The following is a 14,695-nucleotide window of genomic DNA, read 5'->3' on the forward strand; positions in this document are numbered from 1 at the left end:
AGGAGAGAGAATAAGGCACAAAATGATCGCCTTGCTGCAGTGAGGGACCAGTTGAGATTAGAAAACATACATTTGTAGTGCAGTCAGTCAACACTGCTACCTGACTTTTTCCAGCTCAGTTCAGCAGCTTACCCAAGTAGGAGTAAAAGAGCCAGAAAAATGGGAGCAATTCAGGGTCAGGATCTGGCAAGACATGCATGCCCCAAGAGGACAAAGGATTCAATAACAGCCTAGGGTAGAGACTCACCTGTTTCCCTAAGGAGTAGAAAGGAGCAGAGTATAGCCTGAACAGGGGAGATGGCCTGGGAAAGTGCTGAGAGGGGTGGAGAGAAGGGCTGGTCCTTTCGGACTAAAAATAGGTTTTGGAGAAGGAAGGCCTAGGAAGTGGTGGAAGGGCAGGAGATGGGGATCTGATGGAATTCAAGACCTCTTAATCAAGGACATGGGGGGAGGAGGGGAGGGGGGTCCAAGCCTGAGGGGTAAGAGGAGGAAAGGAGCAGGAGAGGGGGAGGAAGGGGCCAGCAGATGGTGCTGTTGGGGCATGGGCAGACCACTTGGTTGTCCCCTGAGGGAAATATGAGAGTGCATTTCCTAAAGCATCTAGTCATGATTCTAACTCTCTCACTCCCTCCCTTCCTCTCTCCCTTCTCTCTCTCTCTCTCTCCCTCCCTCTCTGTCTCTCTCTCTGCCTCTCTCTCTCTCTCCCTCCCTCTCTGTCTCTCTCTGTCTCTCTGTCTCTCTCTCTCCCTCCCTCCCTCTCCCCCCTCTCTCTCCCCCCTCCCTTTCCCCCTCATTCTCCCTCCCCCTCTGTCTTCCTCCTCCCTCCCTCCTTCCCTCCTCCCTCGCTCTTCCCCTCCCCCACTCCTCTCTCGCCCTCTGTCTCGCGCTCTCGCGCTCGCTCGCTCTCTCCCTGGGTAAAGTGGTGTCTCGTTTCCACTCACCGCACCCCCAGAACGGGGGCTTTGCTGAAGGGTGACCAGGGCACAGTTCTCACAACCTGTCAGTCTGGCTGCGAACCCGCCCCTCTCCACCCTCGCAGTTCCTGAGCTACCTCAGGAGTAGGAGCGGATTGAGAGGTGGTCTCAGCCGCCACGGTTGTTGGTTGCCTTTTTTTTTTTTTTTGAACGAAGGAAATCCTGCTAAAAGGAGAGAAGGAGCAAAAGGAGAAGGAAGAAGAGGAGGAGGAGGAGGAGGAGGAGGAGGAGGGGGAAGGAGGAGGAGAGGGCGGGGGTAGAACTGTTGACGTTTCTTAAATGGATGAGAGACGGACGGGCCGTTTCCATCGGAACACCCACCCCTGCCCAGCCGGGCTTTGTGCCTCCCCGGTGCAGTAGGACGAGCCAAGGAGAGAGAGAGCCCCATCCAGAGAGAGACCATCAGAGAAAGAGGTAAGGAACGACCCGATCGAAGGACGAGAGAAGGGGGTTGGGGGCTACGTGAATGCCTGCTCTGGTGGGAGGGGAGGGGGTGCGTGTGAGGGATTGTGCTGATCTGTGTGCGCGAGCGGGAACTGGGGAGCCCTGGTGCGTGTGCTAGGGGATGTGTGGCGTGTCTGCGGTGCCCTAAGCGGGAGTGGGGTGGGTGTGTACCGTTGGGGGGGAGCGAGTGTGCTGTGGGCGTGCGTGTTGTGTGTTGTGTCGTGGGGACGGCGCACTGGGTGTAGTTAGGGGAGGAGTGTGGCGGTGGGTGTGTTGTGAAAGATGTGTGTGTGTGTGTGTGTGTTTCGTCGGGAGGCTATCCGCGTAGTGGGTGTGTGGAGAAGGTGGGGAGGGTAATTGATGGTGTGTGCGTGTGTGTGTGCGTGTGTGGTAGTTGGTAGCGGTGCCTCTGCTGTAAATGTATTGCGAGGAGGAGGGGAGAAAGAGGGGGTTGGGAAAATGCGGGAGGGCTGGTGTAGGGAGAAGGAGATGTAGGTAAGCTGGTGGGGGTGGCTGAGCTGCAAACCCGTCCTTAGATGAGCAGATCACAGATTGTAGCTCACTAAAGAACCCAGGGGCTGACAAGCGCTTCATTCCCCCCCCCCCCCCCCCCCCTTCTCCTATTCGACTGTAGTCTGAGAACGAGGCTGGAGGAGGAAGGCGCTGGGGGGGAGGGGAGGGAGAGGGAGAGGGCCGCTCGGCAGATGCCTAGTGCGCAGGCTCCAGGCTTGCAGGAAGTGTCCTCCACGCCGGCCTAAGATGCCGGGGCTCTTCAGCTCGCCTTTCTCGTTCTCCCTTCCCCCTCCCCCCAGCCGCCGGCCTCGGGGCTCTCCAGCCTCGGCAGCCAGGGTCCGGGGGCCCCTGGAGTGCTCGGCGGCGCGCAGGGCGGGCAGACGAGCTCGAGTTTGCGTTCCGCGAGCTGGGGATGTCACGAGGAGGGAGAGGAACTCTCCTTGAGAACCCTTTACCCGACCGCTGCGAAGGCTGACCCCCTGGAACTGGTAGAGGGAGGCGCCGCCGCCACTCCCGGCGTGGGCCGGGGCTGGCGAGGCCGACTCCTCGGACCACCCCGACCACCTGCAGGGCCTGGCCTCGAGCCACATCGATGGCTTTTCTGGAGGAGGGTCTATCCCTCGGCAAAAGTCCCGAGCCGCGTTTTTTGTGCTTTAGGGAGGGAAGGCCGAGCGTGGAGGCAGACTCACGATAGACTAGGCCGCGAGGCCCCGCTGTCGAGGCAACCCAAGCCGCCGTGGGCGTTCCGGCAGGCCCCTCCACTTCCGAGTGGCTCCTTGGGGGGAGAAGGGGCAGGGAAAGGAGAGAAAAGGAGCGTGTTTAGAATTCATTTTCTTTTTGGGAAGAAGCGTTTGAGGATGGGGGTTGGGAAAAAGGCAAAAGGCCTGAGGCCCTTGAAAACAACGCTTTCCCTTTTATTTTCTACAAGCCGTTTGCATTTCTGTGGTAAAATCACAATCAGAGACGACTCGTGGGAAGTGGGAGGTGAATCCTCCTGCCCTCGGGGCTCTTAGAGTCTAGTAATGGAGATAAGACAAGATAGGGAGCTAAGCCAGGCGCTAAGTGAGCTGGGTTAAAATAACAGTCAATCCACTAATTGACCGGGCTTCAGAGGACTTCCAGATTAGAATAAGCGTTTTCCTGAGCCTTTTGGGGAAGATTCCCATACTCAAACGCCGTGTATAGGATCCACAACGTTCCGCTTGTCTTTTTTTTTTTTTTAATTTATTCCTCCCTCCTCCAAATCCGTGTAGAAATCTCAAAGGCTCTACATCTGTTTGCAATAATATATTTTCATTGCTGCTGGTGAGCTAGTGGGACCTCTCTCTGACGTCATAGCAGAATTACTTTTAAAAATGATTTGGTGTACTATTCTTTTCGAGGGAGAACAATTAGAGGCCTATATGGGTTGTGTTCGTTGCCTCTTTTTATTCCCCTTCCTCCTTTGTTTTCATTCAGATGTGCAAGTTTCTGTGCAAACCAGTGCTGCCTTGGAAGGCCCTCCTTCCACTCCTATGCCTTTGGAGGGAGGATGACTGGATGGCTATGGGTGGGCTTTTCTGGATGGAAAGGGTGTGCCGGCCTTCCCAGAGCCGGAGGGGCAAAGGGCCCTCATGTGGAACTCAGCTACGAGACAGTTTCTGGGAATGGACATGGTTTCTGCTTGACTGACACCTTGAAAATGCAGTGAGGGGCAGCCCCCATAGGATGTGGGGAGACGAGGCACCCAACATCAGCTTCATTTTACCTGCTACAAGAAAGGACTGATTTTGAAATTCAAGCCAGATCAGTCTGCAGCTCCTGAGAGCTGGATGGAAGGGCATTCGGGAGCTACAGGTTCACAAGATAGGGAGGAAAGCACTAGTTCTAGTGTTAGGGTTAACAACCCATTTCTCGGCCAAATGACTTCTCTCCTCCTTTGCAAATGGAGGTGGGGTATAAGTGGGAGGGGGTAATCCTCTCTGGTCCAACTCTAGCGTTCCTTGATATTCCTTCACATTTCAGAAGGTTCATGATGGTGAGGAATTGTGATGGCTGCTGATAAAGAACCTGGTAATACTACTTGCTGACTTTTTTTTACTACTCCATTTTTTTTCAGAATGTTCACTAAGCACCCATCAGTGTGGACACATGCTAAGCTAGTGAAGCTCATGATCACTTCTATGCCTCAGTAAACAGTTTAAAGGGTTGTTTTTGGTGAGGGGCCTCTCTAAACCCGGGCTGGGCTTCCTGCAGTAGCCACAGTCCACCACTCGGCCGTCCCAATTTAAAGGAACCTGCCAGAGCTGGCAGAACCTTCTAGAATCTAGGATCACCTCCCTGCCACAAGTGGAGGGAGGGAGTTGAATGTCATTGGAGAAGCTTATGATTCCATAGTTTACTGTCCCATATTCCACGTTCATTAAGCAAGTGCTTATTTTTTGTTTGACATTGTACCAGGCCCTGGGAAAGATACAAAAGAAGACTCTAATTAAGTCTCTGCCTTCAAGGAACTTAGAATCTGATTGGGAACACACAGGAAACACACACATAGGAAACAGAGCAATTGGAAATAAACTTCTTATCTCATAATATCTATCTCATAGGACCTTAGAAATCATTTAGCTGGTCCAACCTCCCCCCTACTCCCCAATTTTGCAGATGAACAAACAATCCTAGAGAGGTAGAGTGACGACCCTCAGGCCATTCCAAGAGTGATAGAGCTGGACTTTGAACTCGGGGCCCCCTGATTTTATACTCAACATTTTACAACATCAGCACACCATTCTGGAGGCTAAATTGTGTGGTGGATAATCAGTTCTGCAGGAGTGCAAGGAAAAAAGAGTTCATGGTCAATTGGAAAAGATTTCCCTAAAGGAGTTAGAAAGCTCAAGGACCTGATAGGAAAGGAGACTAAAGAACATTCCAAGTAGAGAAAAAAGCATAACCAAAGACTCATAGGCAAAAATGAACAGTGCCTTCAATAGAAGAGATACTGTTCTTGCAAGAACTAAGGGAAGACCTTCTAAGAACAATAGTGGATAGGTGAGGCAAGGCCAGGCCCCACATGACTTATTTCCTAGTCCTTTACCATAGCTAATCTGGGGCTTCTATTCCCTGCCTCAAGAAGCTTTTATAGCTCCCCATTGTCTTGAGATTAAAATGCAAACTTTTCTGTTTGGCATTTAACCCCCTTCACAATTTAGTTCCAGCCTACCCCTTCAGGTTTACTGCATATCACTCTCCTTCACCTCCTATCCACCCTGCTTGCTCTTCCACCTCCCCATGCCTTTTACCATTCTGTCCTTCAGAGCAGAAACACTTTCCCTTCTCACCTCCATCTCTTAATCCCCTAGATTTCCTTCAAGGCTCAGTTTAGGCCTCTACCTTCAAGCAGTTTTTCCTAATTCCCTCAGGTGGCAGTGCCTTCTCTGAAGTCATTTTGTTTGGGGCAGCTAGGTGGCTCAGTGGATAGAGATCCAGGTCTAGAAATTAAAAGTCCTGGGTTCAAATTTGACTTCAGACACTTTCTAGCCAAGTGACCCTGGACAAGACACTTAACTCTAATTGCCTAGCCCTTACCAATCTTCTGCCTTGGAACACAGTATTGATTCCAAGACAGGAAGTAAGAGTTGTTTTTCTTTTTTTGAAGACTTTTATTTTGTACCTTCTGTATTTATGTATCTCTGAACTTGTTGCATTCCTCTTCACCTTCCCGTCTCCCCTTTAGTAGAATGTAAGCCTCTTGAAGACAAGGAACTCTCTCTTGAATTTATATCCCTGGCTGCTAGCAGATTGTAGGTGTTTAATAGAGGCTTGTTGCCAGATTGAATATTACCCATACACACACAATCCACACAAAACATGTTTTCATGTTCTTGTTGCATGTAGTCACAGCCACAAATTCTTCTTGCTTGATGGATTTATAGGTATAAATTAGGCAACCTGGTAAATCACAAGAAGCAAGGAGACAGAGTGATATTTCCAGGGGGAAATCAGTACTTTGCATATTTAGCTCCGTTCCCTGGAGAGTCCTTAAGGTTCATCTGCATAATATTTTATGTAATAAGCAAGCAGCTGAAACCAGTACCCTTATTGAGTAGAGAAGATTGAAAACCAGAGAAGGGAAATCGCTAGCTTAAGGTTGCATTGAATCAAGGAGAGACTCATCCAGTCATTCACCAAAATTTTGTGGACATTTATTACATGCAAAACAACATACAGGTGCTTTAGAGAATATAAACCTTAAGACAAGTCTCTGCCCTCCAGGAGCTTGCAGTCTCATAGGAGAGCTAAGATACACAAATAATTATGCAGAAGTAAGAGTGATACCAAGTTTAGAGGATGGAAAGACTGATTGGGGCTCTTGGGGCAGTGGTATTCTACTAGCATTTAACCTGGGTCTTAAAGGCTAGGTAAGAATTGGCTATTTGAAAAACAGGGACAATACAATTTAGGTAGAGGGGAGCCAAACAGAGAATCTCATGCCTATGTCATTTGTTTTTATGTCCCCAGTGTACACAGCACCTAAAGGAAATTTGTACAATCGACCAGGAAGTGCCTGATTTAAAGATTCAAGGAATACTGGAGAATTCCAACATTTAGGGGGCAGGACAAGGACAGGAAGCCCTCATGGAAAATAAAAAGAGAAACAGGAGAAAAAAAAATCTAGAGATGGAAATATAGAAACCAAGGGGAAAGAGACTTTTAAGAGGAGTGGTGGTCAGCTGTGTAAAAAACTTCAGAAAGGGCAAGGAGGATGAGGACTAAGATTATGACCACTGGAGAGCACCAATTTCCCGGAAGGGAGCAGTTATCTGGAGAGTAAGAAGTGTGGCAGAGGCTAGATTTCAAGGAACTGAAGAGAAAGTGGGTGATGAGGAAGTAAAGGTAGTGAAGGTAGAATACTTTTGGAAAGGGGGATAGCTAGGACAGTAAATTGAGTGGATGGAAGAGTCAAGAGAAAGTCTAGAACCCTGGCTTCTTGACTCCTAAACTAGTTTATTGTCTTCTGGCTCCCTTCAGAGCAATAGATAAGGTTTACAGCCCATCTTATTGCTACCTAATTCTGGCTAGTCTCCAGGTCTCTGCTGTCTCTAAAACAATTGATTAAGGGAAGAGATTTGGATGACTCATTCTCCTTTCTTCCTAACTGAACCCTAGCCTTCCTTCAGCCCCAGGTGTAATCTCTCCTTCATGAAGCCTTCTCTGACAAGCCCACAGTGATCTCCATTAAATTCCTGACATCTTCCTGACTCCAGATCCAGCATTTCATACATTGCACCTCCCATTTGCCCAACTAGTCTATAAGTTTCTTGAAGACGGATTATATCTTATTCAATTTAGTTAATGAATATATGCCTGGCAATCCACTAAGCACTTTGAACAATATAAAAATGAATTGAATACAGTTCCTGCCATCAAAGAGCTTATGGTCTAGTAGAGATGGTATTCAAACAAGTGTACAAATGAATACAATAAAATTCACAATATTATGTGAGCCATTTGGAAGTACAAAATTCTATTGAAGTCTGTTAGAGTGAAACAGACCGCATCTAGTTGATGAGATCAGGAAAGACTTGGAGAAGAAGGTATCATTTCCCCTATGCCTTGAAAGCATGGGTAGGATTTTAAAGATATAAATCCAGAGAATAGTTTTAAAAGAAGGGACAGCACAAGCAAAGATATGTAGCCAAGAGAGCAACAGGGTTGTGTTGAGAGGACATATCTAGCTTTGCTAGAGTAGAGAATACATAAGGTAAGTAGCAGGAGTTAAGGTTGGAACAATAAGTTAGGACCAGATTGTAGGGACCTTGGATTCTAGACTAATAAGTTAGATAGACAAGTTATTAGAAGGTTCTGAGCAGATGAATGATATGATTTGTAAAAAGTAGTCAGAAATAGAGGAGGAGAAGAGTAAAAGATGGTTTTGGAGTTGTAAGCCCAAAGGACTGGCAAAATGGTAGCAACAGAAACTAAGAAGTCAAAAAAGAGAGGATTTGGTAAGAAAGTTGAGTTTTGAAATCCTTTCCACTCTTTAAAACCTAACTCAAATTCTCCCTCCTCTCTAATTTCCTTTGATTTTCCCCCAGAAGAAAATTATTTTTTTCTTCTCCAACCTCTACTTTATATCTATTTTTTCTTTTATTCTATTCTATATTATTGTTATATATTTGCTATATGTGTACCACCCCAGTTCATATGGGCACTATCAGTTTAGGTCTCCAAAGGAGTCATTACTAGTATTTCTAGAGTTCTAGGGGTAACCCTATGGGTGACTATTCTAATTTGTAGCTCATAAGCCCCTACTAGTGTGTTTTTGCTTAATAATCAGCCAGTAGACACAATTCTTTAGAAAAAGTATTTACTCAAAAGCCATAATAAAAACAACAGTTACAAAGCACTTTCCCCAAAACATGAGGTACTCTCTCCCATAAATACACATGAAGTCCATGGATTAAAGAGTGAAAACAAACTAAAGTACAATGATAGAAAGATATAAAAATGGAAACATGTGGCCACAACAATTCACAACTCCAGAAGTGCAAAGCTATGATGTGCTTTCTTTCTCTGGAGAATTTTCATAAAGTTTGCTGCAGAGTATAGCATTGTTGATAAGTCATGCCATTGTTCAAGACTTGTTCATTACCAGTCTGTGGGCTGGTTTCTCATGGGGATGCTGCCTCAGGTGGTTAGTTCAGTTTTTGATGGCTTAGGTCAAATAGGTTGCATAGCTGCTTTACTAGCTCCTCACTGGTTTGGCTGCTGCCAGAATGGGCCCCATAGGTTGTCTATTTTGGGGCAGCAACTGCTGCTGCTGGACAGGCTGTGACAGGCGGATCACTCAGCTGTTGAGCCCTTCTCAGGCTGTTCCCTCTCAGCTGGACAGGCCAATGTACAGACTCCCTAAATTCATTCTTTGATGGGCAGCAGAAATTTTTAACTCCAGGCTCTGCTAGGTAGGATTGTGCTCTTTTCAGCTAGCATGCTACTGTGATCCTTCAGCTAGGGTAATGACTCTTAGCCTATGGATAGCAGAAGCCTCTCCCTTTTTACTTCCTAAGAGCCTCAGCTGTGAAATTTTTCACCTCCATGCAGGTGTAAGAGAGGTCTAGATTTTCCTGATCAGCAATGTTTCCTGGTTCAGAACAAGTTTCTTTGGTGATGGACTCCACATTTTTTTAAGGTCATCAGCTTTGATTCAATCAATAACACTTCCAAGACTCCTTTTGGGATCTTATTCAGATAAATGGCTAGGGATGGAAGTATAAATTAATTTTGTTCTTCAGATGAATTCATTGTTTTGTTGGCTTCTTCATATTTAATTAAACTATTAAGCATGGGAACCTTTCGAAGGTGTGGATTGCTTCTTCATCTGAAAGGGTGTCCTCTTTAAGTTTCAGCTTTCCTTTTTGCCCTTTGTGACCTTAGCTTTGCTAAACCTCAACAGAGCAGAGTAGTAATACTGGATATTTGTATATCAAATATTTTGTCTGTATTTTTTGGATATTTATACGTCAAGCATTTTATTGTGTCAACTTAAAGCTCTGGGTCAGGTACCGGGGCTACAAAGCCAAAATGAAAACTAGGCCCTGCTCTCAAGGAACTTATGTTTTAGTGGGATAAATAAGGTATATGTGCTTTGTCTCCTTTCTCCCCTTTTCACCTCCTTAGATTACAATCTCAATGAAGGTAGGCACTGGTCCATGTTTTAGTTATTACTAGGGTTCCTCCAGAGTCCTGTTTATAGTAGTTGTTTGAATGAATGAATTCTGTTTTGGACAGGTTTATGTCATCCATACTTTGTATCTCCTGTAGCATCTAGTGCAAGGTAAGGGTTCTTTAAATATTCATTGATTGATTTTGTTATTTAGTTGATAGTTCCTGAGGGAAAAATTATTGGTGGACAATCTCAGTTGTGTTGCATAGTGGTGAGAGATCAAATAGAATCAAAGGACTAGTTTGGATTTGCTCACTGAGAAATTGGCTTGTAAAAACCAGATTTTAAAGAGTAAAACTGTGTTTGAGTGAATCTCAACTCCTTGTCTTCCATCAGTCAATACACTCCTATTTACAGAATCCTTACTATATGCCACATTCTGTGCTAGGAGTAAAGGGGCAAGACTGGGGGATAGGGAGAAATACAATAGGAGGAGACATAGCAACTGTCCTTGAGGAAACTATAACCTGACAATGAGTAACACATGAAGCAACTAGAGAACAGTCCATGGCAGTATATAATTATGAGTTGAATTGCGCAACATAGCTTCTAGGTGCCACTAGAGTTCAGGGAAGAGAGATCATTGTGAGCCAGACAAAGCTAAGGAGGTGACTTTAGAGGAACCCTGGACCGAGGTAGGATGCCATGTAAACTGTTTCCTTGACTGTAGTTAAACTAACTTATCCTGTTTCCAAAGGCATGGAGAAGTGGCAGATATTTTCCCAACAGGGAACTATTTAAAGGGTGACTCTTGGGAACCCTCAGATTGGAAGATGTTCTCTGGGGAAAGAGGTTCTTAATGGGGTATGGATGGTGTCAAATAGGACCTGAGTGACAGTGGTTTGAGTTCTCTCCGCTCTCGCTGTGAGTAGGCTTAGGGGTTCCCTCTATTTCTGAAGTGCTCCCCTAAAATCTGCTTTGTACTGATGCTACCTTTCAATATGTTTTATTGTTTCAGGGAGGGTAGAAGTGGCTGTTGGGCAATTTATTCCTGGGTCTAAGAAAGCTATAGCAGCTATAGAAGGATTACACAGATGTATAGGAATTGGTAAGGGAACGAATAATAGAATCAGGATTCACTAAGATCTCAACAGGCTAGACTTCTAGACTGAAATTAACAAGATGAAATTAATAATAATTAAAATAATTATTTTAAATAACATAAATAATATTATAAAAAATAATAATAATGAAAATAATAAATGGAATACATTGAAAGTTAGGCACTTTGAGCTTTTAAAAATCAGCTATAATGTGTAAGTACAGGATGAGTGAAACCTGGATGAACAGCAGTTTTAATGAAAAATGACCTCAGAATTGGAGATGACCATCTTCTCAATATAACTCAACATTGGCTGATAAAAGCTAATATAAACTTAGATTTCATCAATAGAAGTAGAACATCTGAAATCAGAAAGATGAGGGTCCTTTTTACTGCCTTCTATAATGGTCAGAGAATCATGTATCCTCTTTGCCTGGGTCATGTTATAGAAGAGACATTGACAGATGAGCCCTAGTTGAGATCCTCAACACCCCTTCTTTGAATAAGAGCGTTTTCATTGGTCTCCACACTTCCAATCTCTTCTGTTTCAGCTCATCATCCATACTGATATAAAATGATTTCCTTAAAGAACAGGTCTGATGAGCCTATTTCACTTTCATACTCAAGCAACAAGGAAACCAAATCTTTAACAAAATGAAGTTAGAAAGTCATTATTATAATCAAGATAAATAAGTTTGCCATCATCTGCCTCTAGCCTACCTTTCCAGACATTTCATATTATGCTTCATTCCAACAAAACTGCCTACTTTCTGTTCTCTGAATTGACCATTCTATTTCCTGTTCAATTTTACATTTGAAAAGATTCTGTTCCATATCTGAAATATTCTGCTTGTTCATCTCTACCTCCTAGAGTTCTTAGCATCCTACACCTCCTATAGGAAAACTTTTTTCTTTCTTCTCTCCAATTTACTTACTTCTCTGTAAGTATTGTTAAATTCCTCTCCTCCCATCCCCCATGGAATCTAAGGTCCTTGAATGCAAGTCCTTTTTTTTGCTTTGGTTTTTTTTTATCCCCAGTGCCTAATACAGTACCTGGAACATAGTAGTTGCTTAATAAATGCTTGTATTGTTGAATTACAAAGGAGGGCAGCTGGACTAGGGAGAGGCCATTGAAAGACCCTGGAGTACTTAATCTGGAGAAGAGAAGTCTTGGGAAGGGGGTCTGAAATGCTTGTCTGTAAAGGGTGTGTTTAAGGGCCATTTGATGAGGGAGTAGATATTCTGTGTGGCTCCAAGGGAATAGGACCAGGACTAATGAATGGACATTGAAGGGAGACAGTTTTTTTCCCCTCAAGATAAAGAACTTTCTAACAATTAGAGCTGTCCAGCAGTTCAATGAGCTGCCCTTGGAAATAATGAGTTCCCTACCACTGAAAATGTTCAAGCCAAAGTTAGATGAGCATGTGTCAAAGATGTCATAGAAGTCATTTCAATAGGAGATAGGAGATTTGACTAGAAGGTTCCTTTTGTCTCAAAGATTCTATCCTTTTATGAATGGTCACTGAATCAAGTAAGGATTCCTGCACACAAACCGTTTTGTGATTTGGATAAGAAGAATGTGGGCAGTTATAAAGTGGGAGGTTGGGACATTAAGGACACTAATGGCATGAAAGAATATGTAGAATAAAAGAGACAAAGGTGTGGGAGTAAGGGATTGAATTAACCCTTACCTGACTGGGGATACTATGAACTGGAGAGTTAGGGAACATAAGACAGATTAAATAATATAGCCTTGGGAATGACTCCGACTACATCCAGGATTTGCCTTTTTTGGAAACACACTTCTTGCTCATGCATGAAATGTGGTATAACAGAAATAACACTGAATTTAGGAGTCAGAAGATCTGGTTTCTAACCCTAATTCAGTTATCCATTCAGGGTATGGAAGAGAAATCACTCACTTTCCTGACCCTCATTTTCCTTTTCTGTAAAATGGTGGTAATATTTGCACTAATCTCAATGGCTTTGTTTTGCAGATCGAATGAGGTAATGTTTGAACATGCTTTGTAAATACAAAGGGCTTGTAGAGTAGGAAAAAATATTTATATGTTAATAAAATTTTAATAATATAATTTGTAATATAACTCGTCATTTATTTTATTGTAGCAATTGGGATTCTAATAACATTATGGCTATGATTATAAGAAGTTATTTCCAGAAGGGCAGCTAGGTAGCACAATGGGTAAAATGCCAGGCCTGGAATTGGAAGGACCTGGGTTTAAGTCTTGCCTTAGATACTTCTTAGACTGTGTGACCCTGAGCAAGTCATTGAACCCCACTTGCCTACTCCTTACTTCCCTTTTGCCTTGGAACCAATGCTTAGTATTGATTCTAATGCAGAAAATAAGTGTTTAAAAAAAGGTTTTTAAAAAGGAGTCAAATATTTGCTCTTCTGTCTTAGAATTGATACTAGGACAGAAAGTAAGGGTTTAAAATTTAAAACAAAGAAAGTGGCTTCCAGAGAAGGGATAAGCAAAAAAGAATTAACCAAATTCTGTTGGCCACTATAAGAAGTTCCCACTGTTCTATGTTCTAATCCAAAATGAGAAAGGTTAGACTGCACAGTATACTGGGTCTATCCAAACCTTGGATTTCAAATTGCAAGAGGGGGGGTACCTTTGATGCAATCCTTATGGCTGCCACTGCATTGGTTGAAATGTCTATTTCCTTTGGTTCTTGACCTGTGTAAATAAGCAGGAAGAAAGAAAGCAGGCCCTAGGAAGAGGGATAGTCTTTTTTCCCATAAAAAGGAGGGGTGGAGAGATAAATCAGTTTATTATCTCTTTGAGATGAGCACAAAAAAACCTATACTGAAAGCATGAAATAGCAATAAAAATGGAATTTTTGCCAAAGCAAAATTAATTGAGTGAATCTTGCCACCAAAGCCTAAGTTCTGAGCTAAGGCTTATGAATGCAATATGAACAAGACTAGCCCCTTCCTGGCTTTACTCCCCCAGGAGGGACGCCTGCCCCCTACTCCTGAGCACAGGCTAATTAAACAAAGACAAACAGGGTCCCTGAGGATTAGGCAGTCACTTCAGTGATGACCTCTTCCCAGGGTCTTCATCTAGCTCAATTAAGGACCTCTCAGCCTCAGCTTCCTACAATTAACATCCATCAAAAACCAAGGAGGCCCATAGCTGGAGGCAAAAGCCCTATGACAAGAAAAAGTCACTCTGGATTCTCAGAGAAAACTAGGATTTAGGAAAACCTGGTCCTTCTTCTCTGTGAATCTCTATACTTCCATAAAATTCCATGAAGGCTTTAGGTTGACTTAGTCTTGTCTTGGAATGTCAGAGATGAAAGAACCCCAGAGGCCATCTACTCCAATCTGTCCCTCTATAATATATCAACAAAGGACCATTCTCCAGAGATGAATATCCAAGTATTTCCTGAGACAACCCATTCTACATTTGGACTACTCTAGTCCTTAGTAAGGTTTTCCTCATATCAAGCATGAGAAATGACTTCCTGAAACTTTTACCCACTGTTCCTAGTTCTGCCTCTGGGGCAAAACAGAATAGATCTAATCCATCATCCACAAGACAGCCCTTCAAATACTTGAAGACAGCTATTTTGTCTGGCCCCTTGGAGTTTTCTCTTCTCCAGGTTAAACAGTTCTTTTTTCTTCTTTCAGACTTTGCACATAGTTTATTGTCGTCTAGTTGTTTTACAGTTGTGCCTCTCTTTTTCTGCGACCCTTTTGGGGGTTTTCTTGGCAGATACTGGAGTGGTTTGTAATTTCCTTCTCCAACTCATTTTACAGGTGAGAGAACTGAGGCAAACAGGTTTAAGTGACTTGCCCAGGGTTATAATAATGTGTCTATGGCTAGATTTGAACTCAAGGAGATGAATCTTCCTGACTACAGGCCCAGAACTCTATCTATCTACTGCACCACCTGGCTAGCCTTGTACGTGATAGTTTCCAGTTTCCTCTTTATCTTCGTCATTCTTTTCTGGATAAGCTCCAGTTTGCCAATGTCCTTCCCAAAATGTAGCTCT

General features: G+C 43.9%; 1 protein-coding gene across 1 annotated transcript in view; it reads left to right on the forward strand.

The window, feature by feature from the left end:
• Positions 1 to 822: 822 nt before the first annotated feature.
• The window catches only part of RAI1 (retinoic acid induced 1), a 268,555-nt gene continuing 254,682 nt past the window's right edge, over positions 823 to 14,695 (forward strand). The window contains exon 1 of the mRNA XM_056804477.1: positions 823 to 1,388. The gene's annotated coding sequence lies outside the window, so the exon portion shown is untranslated. The remainder of the gene's footprint in view (positions 1,389 to 14,695) is intronic.

This window comes from Monodelphis domestica, chromosome 7, assembly GCF_027887165.1.
Source record: "Monodelphis domestica isolate mMonDom1 chromosome 7, mMonDom1.pri, whole genome shotgun sequence".
NCBI classification, from domain to species: Eukaryota; Metazoa; Chordata; class Mammalia; order Didelphimorphia; family Didelphidae; genus Monodelphis; species Monodelphis domestica.